Below are 9718 nucleotides of genomic sequence, written 5' to 3' on the forward strand. Positions count from 1 at the left end.
TTTGTCGAGAGTGTCATTCAAAGCATCGTGCGATTGTCATATTCTGATTGATTGTTGATTAGTACATGTCCGAACATAATTAAATAGCGTTTTCGCGAGTGAGTATTTTATCATTGCCCTGAAAGAACAACAGAAAAGGAGTACATTCAGGTATCGAAGCTTCATTAAATTTATATAATATGTGATTAATGAATAATTAATTTGCATTAATAATATAATCGATATAAAATATAATATAATATACAATATAAAATACAATCGCACGTAATATAAAATACAATAGCACGTAAAATATTTCATGACTACGAATTATTAATAATACAATGTGTTCAACCTTGGCGACGTAAACAAAAACGCGCTATTGTATCTCGGCTCTCGATTCTATTATCATTCGCACGGCGACTCTCGAACAAAAATGTAATAGCGCGAGACGTAGGATATTATGCGCGGACAAGAGTCGAGTGAACTTCATTCGCGTTGATTCTTGATAATTGAACGCGTTGATAATTGAACAATTATCATGATTTTCAATTAGAATAATTAGATTAATCTTTCGATTTTATAATTTCGCGTATATATTTGTCAAAGTACGTAAAATATTTCGAACAGACAATAATACAATGTTTAGCCTTGACGGTGTATACAATAGCGCGGTAATGTTTACATTCCGCGGTCTTGGTATCATTCATACGGCGACACTCGAGCAAGATAATAGTGCGAAACGATACTCTTCATATATTATCGAATTTATTATTAATTGGACGATTATCATGATTTTCAATTAGATTAATCTTTCGATTTTATAATTCATGTTAATATAATATTAATAAAACGGAGCATTTGTAATGAGTAGAGCATGAATTTGAAACTTTATATAAATATCGAACGAAAATAGTACTTCTCTCGTATCTTCTGTTTCTTACGATATGTTAAAAAGTGCATTTCTCATGTAATTATTCCGCGATCGGGAGTGTCGTGCAAAGTGTCTCGCGATGGTTCCATATATAATTAATTATTATTATTCCTATTTTGGGAAGTGAATGTGAGTGTTACCAAGAAATAGCAAAGAACGAAAAAAGGAGAAAAGGGAAAAATATCGAACAACACATACGGAGCAACGAAATATAAAATGTAAGTCATTTATAAATTATTTATCATTCATGTTACTTTTAGACATATTGCCTGTTCCTATTTCACCTTTTCGAATTTATTCTTAATTATCATCTAGCATATATAAAAAATATTTCAGTTTTTATTTTAAAATATTCTAAATAATATAATAAAATATTTTTCGTGTTAATTGATATTTCAAGATAGTTCAATATTTTATAAAATATTTCACAATAATGTAATTATTATATACTTTATATATAAGAATTGGATATTTTTAAATAGACTGAATTTTTATTAAAAGTTTATATTCAAGATAATGCTTGATAATTATAATTTACAATATTAAATATCTGTTTGAAAGGCAAAAAAATTGATTGCGCGTAATAATTAATTTTACAATCAATTAATTTAGATAATTAATTTATATAGAAAATAATTTATAAGAAATTAATTTTATTAGAAAATAGATTTATAAAAATATTAAAATTGAATGTATTTGCATTTAATTTGTGTTTTCGTAATGATTAATATTCGCGTCAGATGTTCCATATATGTAGCATCCCGAATTTTTTCTGACCTAAATAATCCGCGCGGACTGCTGAGCTAAATACTCCACGCGGACTCAATCGATAGCCAATAAGCATAGTTCCTCGATCCTTAAATCCAATAGAAAACCCGGATTTTGTCACTCGCGTCGTATCTCTCGTTTTATTCGCGTTTCTTCTCGCATCCTTGTCGCATCCTCGTTGCATCCTTTTCTCTAATTGCTTTTAAAGGGCTCGAGCGAGCCTCGACTCGGCCTTATCTATTGTAACTCGATATGAACATAAAAACTCGATATGAAGATAAAAACTAAGTCAAAATAATACCGATTTTCATGTCCGCCTGTCATCACTTTTTTATCGCGTACAAGATTTATGTCTCAATTTAGTTACACACAAATGTACTCGCACAAATGTATTTCATATATTTCAGTTACTTACACACTCGTTTGTACGGTGTAGTTTTGAGCATTTTCTTTTTAAATTCGATTTATTAAAGGTGTACTTTATATATTATTCATATATTACAATTAAAGCAATCAATGTCATCTGTATAAATGTTTAGATATATATATATTCTTTTGTTTTTCAGCTATAAAATATTGTTGTAATTAACGTACATTAATTCATTGATAATTTCGATTTGCATTTAGAAAAAAATATATTTAAAGCATTTTAACTATATCTTCTAAAAAATTATTTGCAGATTTTAAAAACACATTTATTGTTCTATATAAATAATTCGCAAAAAATGTTATAAAAAGACAATGCTTATTTAAATGAGAAATACGCTGTATTACATTTTAATCAATAAAAATTTTCATTGATTCAGTTTAAGATAGTATGTTTTATATATACAATTAGACAGCTATCCAGATTGCTTTTATCTTTCGGTCGACATTTCGCATATAAGAACGGAAATAAATAATAAGAAAAAGAATTAAGCAGTTATATATTAATATGAACGCTATTGCAAATCTAAGGAGCAGCAATTGTGATAATAATTATTATATATAATATATACAATATAATATTATATATAATATAATTATTATATAATTTTTTCATTGTTATTTATTATTCTAACATCTCTGTGAATTAGATTCCAATTTTTCTTTATTAAAGAAAATGATCGTCATGTACCTAATCTTTTATTCAATAATATTCATATAAGTAGACATTACAATGAGAAAAAAAAATTTTATTTTAACTAAATGCCTACATACTTTTCGTACATGACGTAAAAATCAGAAGCGCTATAATGAGTCAGATTACATTATTGAATGATATAATCAATCCCACACACAAATTAAATAAAATTTTATATAACTAATATAAATTTCTTTCTTTCTCTTTCATATATATAAATTATATTATATTATAAATTTATATAATGCAACCCCCCACGGGTACACCTTGACGCGGTGGGGTGGCTCAGTACTTGGATGGTGCCTTGAGGTTTATTTTAAATTTTCTTATTTAGGATAAATCTCAAGGGCCTGAAGGGGAAGCTAAGTACCCAGCACAGCATTGCCATGAGTCGCACAATGGCTCGCTCATATGTGGCACGCATATGATGCGTTGGACGCATTGCGTCGTCGACTTTCCGTCGTCGGTGCTGTCAACGTGTCGCGGACGGCGGCGTCTCGTTACCGCGTTTTCGCGTTTAGTTTTCTCGCATCATCGCGTTTTCGCGCTTCCGCGTTGGACTTTTCGTATAAAAATCCCACGATCGCGCGATCAAATATAAAATTTTTAATCGCATCGAAATAGTGCGGCAGTGCCGTTCAGTATCGCGCGTAAAAGTGCGAAAATAGCGATAAAAATATCGCTCGTGAGTGCGGGAGTGCCGTAAAGTATCGCGCGTTTAAGACTGAGAGGAGGAGAAGGCCTAGGAGAGGCATCGGGCTCCGGCAGAGCAATCTTCTGGTAAATAATTTCTTTATTTGTAATTATATATTAAATATAAAATATATTTATTATAATTTAAATTAAACAATTAATCGTGTAATTTGATTTTTTATTTATACGATTTAAATAAGAACGAATTAAAGATAAAGATTTTTAAATAAAAGCTATAATCTTGTAAAAATATAAGCTTTTATAAAATTAGTGAAGATAGAGGATTATTAATAAATGTTCCGTTTTTTTTTTATTTTATAGAATTATTTTATTAATTTGATTATTATTATACATATCATATATATAATTATATCTCATATATATATATATATATATATATATATATATTATATGTATTATATCGAATATAATTCAATGCACACATACAATAATAATTTTTTGAAATATTAATTATTTTAAACTCCGATACAATTTGAATCTTTTCTTTATATGTTATAGATCGACGCAGCAAACCTGACGATCTGAGAGGAGGAGCAGGCCTAGGAGAGGAATCCTGCACCAGCGGAACAACCTGATGGTATTATTATTTGTATATTATCTATTATAAATTGCATTAGTTTGATTCACTTATTCAAATGATTTAAACAAGAAAGATTGAAAGAAAAAGATTTTATATAAATCCTGTAAAAAAAGTTTCGATTTAAAAAATAAGTTTTTTATAATTTATAAAATTATTCCATATTTATATATTTGTTTATTATTGCTCGTATCGAATATAAAATTCGTTGCGTACAATAATAATTGAATATAATAAAATATATATATATATATATATATATATATATATATAATAAAATATTAATCATTTTAAACACTGCTAATTTGAATTTTATATTTGTATGTTATAGACAACGTAGCTTCGAAATCGACTCCGCTGTTGCGCATCAGTGTCGGTGAGTCAAAAACTTTTATTTAATTTTAAGGTAACGGATTTGTAGATGTAGATTGGAGATATAGGTTGTAGATTATAGGTCCGTTATCTTAAAATAAATGGGCTACAACAAATTAAACAAATTACATTTAATATATATATATATATATATATATATATATATATATGTGTATATATATATTAATTTTAATACGTATATTAACTTGAATAATTCTTTTCAATATATAGTAATACAGCATCTTAGGAATGCAAAATTTAAAATTAAATAAATACAGAAAAAAATTTTAATTTTTTATCAAATCTTTATTACAGTCAATTATTTATTTTGTTTAATAAAGAACATGCTATTAATTTTATTAATATTTTATGTAATAATTTGTTTCTTTATAACATACTGATTTTGTTTTAATTTTTCGTAGTCCATCTATTTATGTAGTGTAGCATATCAGAAACTTTGCTTTGACTATTATAAATCTAAGTTATTGATTAAGTAAATCATATACATATAATATTTTAAATAATTAGTGAATAAGTAAGTAAATATAAAAAAAATACAATGAAAAATATAAAAATGTATGTTCAATTAATTTTATTTTATTATAAGTTTATTATAAATTTTATTACAAATATTTTATATACATACGTATAACATAAAAATTTCAAACAATCAATTTTGATGGATGACTTAGTATTATATTAGTTAAAGCAAAGTTATATTAAAATGACAATGGTCGTTACATATTATGACTATAAATGAGCGTAAAATTACGCTCATGCGAAAATAAATAACTAGCAATGAAAGGAGTTGTTCTCCTTTATTGACCTTAGAGAGGTCTCTAAACTTTTTGGCTAGAAGTAGCCAAATTAAATACGGTCGAGGATGACCAAAGGATACGAAGAAGATGACCAAAATATTGGTCAGAAGTAATAAATAAACGAAAAATACATATGTATTTCTACGTGCAATAGCACGCAATAAAATAAACGTGTAAAATAAACGGGTCCGACATAAAATATACGTTAACATTTAAAAAATAAATCAAGACGCGCAAAATAAATGGCGACGAAAAAGAAATCGATTCGCGAATCGTGTTTAGGGCACGGAATTTCCTAAATCTTAAGTAATCGCGGATACTTGCTGGCCTAATCAGCAAATAAAACTACTACAGTTTTTAGGATCGGTAGGGCTGTTAGGATGGATAGGGCTGTTAGGATCGGTAGAACTGTTAAGATCGGTAGGGTTGTTAGGATTTGTAGGATTGTTAGGATCAATGTAAAGCTGTTAGAATGGATAGGGCTGTTAGGATTGATAGGCCTGTTAGGATCGATGGGGCTGTTAGGATTGATAGGGCTATTAGGATCGATAAGGAATGGTAGGATTATTAGACTGTGAATTTTAGTTAAACTATAGTATTTTATATAGTAAGATAATTACTATATAATGTACTATAAAGCTTTCCCTTATTGAAACATAAGATATAATTTAAAAGCGCAAAATTGTATATTATATTATGTAAAATTGTATATTAATTGTACTCTGAAAAAGCTGTACAATCAAGATTGATGTATAATGTTTGACATCAGTCTTGATTTTTTTAATAAATATTCACATTGCATATATAATGTGAGTTACACGCAATGTGGATATTTAATAATTTGATTGTGTTGTAAATTACGTTTTTATATATACGAATTATATTATTAATTATATTAATCATATAATTCGTATATATAAAAATAAATATAATATAGTAAATATTGTATGTTATTATAAACATTTTACATAATGTTAAGTTCAAATTTAAATGCTATCATTATCTAATAATGCCGATAATTAAGATATTAAATAAAGCTAAATTAAATATTAGAACATAAATAATTTCTTATTTTTTTAAATTTACAGTTTTAAATTTACAGTTTATATATATATTCGATTTGATAAAATATTGTCATTTATCAATTTAAGCAATAAAAGACGTATTTATTTTGGAACATTTTTGTGCAAATTTGCAACTGATATCGACTTATTTGATAAAGATAGCATCAATTTAATTTATATTCTACATCTATACTATGTATATAATCAATATATTGTAATTTATATATTGTAATAATTTATATATATTGTGTATATATATATATATATATATATATATATATTTATTTATATGTGTGTGTGTATACATTGCAATTTATATATTGTAATGATACAATATTGTAATATTATAATAACGTAACATTATAATAATATTGTTATCTATATTATCTCTAAATACTATAATTACATATTGTAAATTATATTAATTGCACAAAATTGAAAAAATGCACATAATACATATCACAAAATTTACAAAATTAATATATATATCCAATAAATACTCGTTGTCTGTTAGACATTTTATTTTAAAATTATTCTAGAATTCAATAGTCTGTTTTTGATACTAAAGTTAATAAATACGAAAAATTTTTATTTCCAAATTTCGTAGTTTCAATTACCTTTTTAATTATTATAATGCGTAACATAAAAATGATTAAATAATGTATGTGATTTGATATTAAGCCAACAATGCAATATTAATTTCTCACTCGCGAAATTTAATACTTGCTCTTTCGATAATGCAAAATCGCAATTTGACAAAATTATTTAGAAGTTCGGGATTTTGTCAATTAAATATATTCGTGAATTTGCGAATTAAAATTAAATATTTGTTAAATAAATGAATAATATTTGTTAAATAAATGTATAATTAATATTACAAACATCGCGTTTTTTTCGTCTTTTTAGTTTGAGGCGCGATTGCTATCTTATTGTCTTTCGTGTAAATACTAACGCGGTTTGTGCTATCGAAAAAATGGTCTTTATTGCAGAAATATAATTTCTCGTCGGTTTTTGAACAATTAATCTACAACGAATTCAATGCCTCGTTGAAAATTAGGAGTTTCGCTGCAGAGCTGGAATTAAACCCAGGTTTTTTCGACAGTTCCTGAAAGCAATGGTTTTAACAATGAGTTAACGACAGATTTTTTTAAAGTCGATTCACGAAATTATAATTAAAATAATATACTTTGAACAAAGAATTTTTTCTTCTTTTATTAAATCTTCTTCTGTTATTATTATTCTTAATATTAATATCGGTTTAAAAATTTTTTTATTGCTTCGGAAAAGACTTATTGTTAGTAGTAAAGCATTGAGCATGGATGTAGCTATTATATAGAGATAAATATTAATTTACCAAATAGGTATATTTAAATTGTAATTTATTTGTTCGTCTCTGAACTTTTTTTAACAAAATATATGGTTACGAACGAATATGTTTTATTAATTGATTTTTAATTAACTTTACTTTTGATCTCTTTTGAGAGATCATTTCTAGGTGTTGGACATCCTACCATTTTAAGTCATTAATATTAATTTTTAAGTATAATTCGCTTGATATTTTATATAGAAAATTTGTTAGATATTTTACATGCAGGAAATATATGCGCAAAATGTGACACATTTGATAAAACTTTTCTTTTGTTAATATTATATCAATAATATTATATTAATACACACAGATATACATGAAATGTACAAGTACTAAAAAATTCGAGGCAAGTCGAATGGGTACCCTGATATCAGTAAGATATCGACATATTAATATATTATTAAATATATTATAGTAGAATTAATAATTTTTTATTTTACGTCGCGAAATATTTAAATACGAAATTATTCAAAATCTTGCTGTTATTGGGTTCGACTCGTCTCGAACAGTTGGTACCCGAAAATTATTGTACTCGTACATTTAACAAGCGATGAATGCGCATATGTTTCATGATTCTTAAACATACTCGTTTGTAACCATGCACAGTTCCATAAAAATAGTTATATTATAATAGTTTTATTATTTATTAATAAAAAGACATTTTTAAATAATGGAAGAACATTTTTTTGAGTAAATTTCGATCTTGTGAATGAAAGATGGTGATGATAATTGTCATTGATTCATTGAAATGGTAAAATCATTGCTATTGGGAGTAATCTGGAAGATCTGAGATTCGTTCCATTTTGCAGCGGAACTCTTGATATTTAACGATTCGTTTAATTTTCCTTCGCGAATCAATCTCGATAGAATTCTACATAAAACATACGTTAAAAAAAGTCGCTCTCTACATTTAATATTGTTCTTCTACCTGTCGAATATTAACTGACGATTGGGCAAAATTATTTTAATCTTTCGAATTGTTATCATCAGATTATCCGCGAGATATTTTCATCTTAATATATTTAATTGCAATTATTATTTTTTTACTTGATCGTTGGCTTATACAAAATTTTGCTTATTTTTTCACGTGGCAAACTTTCTTAAAAAATTAAAATGTATCAATATAAATACTTTTCTTTTTGTAATTAAAAGATATAATTGATGAGATATAAGATATAATTGATAAGATATAATAATTAATGAAGAAATATAATAGGTAATGTAAATGTATTGGCGATTTTTTCATCGCAACTTATTCATATTACGCAATCCTTAATAAGTTTTGTAATGAAAAATCGATAATTAATAAATATCACGAATAATTTGAATCGTCTGTTTGAAAATCATTTGATTTAATTTTGAATGAATGTTGTGTGCATTTCAGACATTTTCGTGTAATTTTATATCATAAGATATTTTGTACTAATTTATAAATATTATAATTATATTTATAAATTATATATTGTAATTATATTATATAAATATTATAAATTCTTATCATAAATATATTGTATATGTTGTAAATATTATTATATATTGTAATAATATTTTATAAACTATTTATGTTATACTTTATAGTTCAATTATTGTATATTTTATATTGAATAATTATATATTTATATAATTAATATATTATAATTATATGTAATTATATTATATAAGTATATTATCTTTTATAAAATATGTATGTTACTTTTTACAGTTCAATATTATTATTGTATATTGTATATTGTATATTTGTCTCTATTTTGTAAAATAATATTATATTTATTATATTTAAATAAAATAATTATAATAAAAATTTTACCTCTTCGATGGTATCTCCACCTTAACGAAGGCATTTGCCGGGTGAGGAGGTTTGAGTACTCTAATGATCCGGAGAGCTATGCCGGCAGTAATATAGGCCGATATTACAATCTGTTTTTATATTTAATCATCTTAAATATAATCTTAGATCGCATCTTAAAATTCTGTTCAGTCTCAATGAAATAACAAACATT

Source organism: Camponotus floridanus, unplaced genomic scaffold (assembly GCF_003227725.1).
Source record: "Camponotus floridanus strain SB8 unplaced genomic scaffold, Cflo_v7.5 scaffold76, whole genome shotgun sequence".
Lineage (NCBI taxonomy): Eukaryota > Metazoa > Arthropoda > Insecta > Hymenoptera > Formicidae > Camponotus > Camponotus floridanus.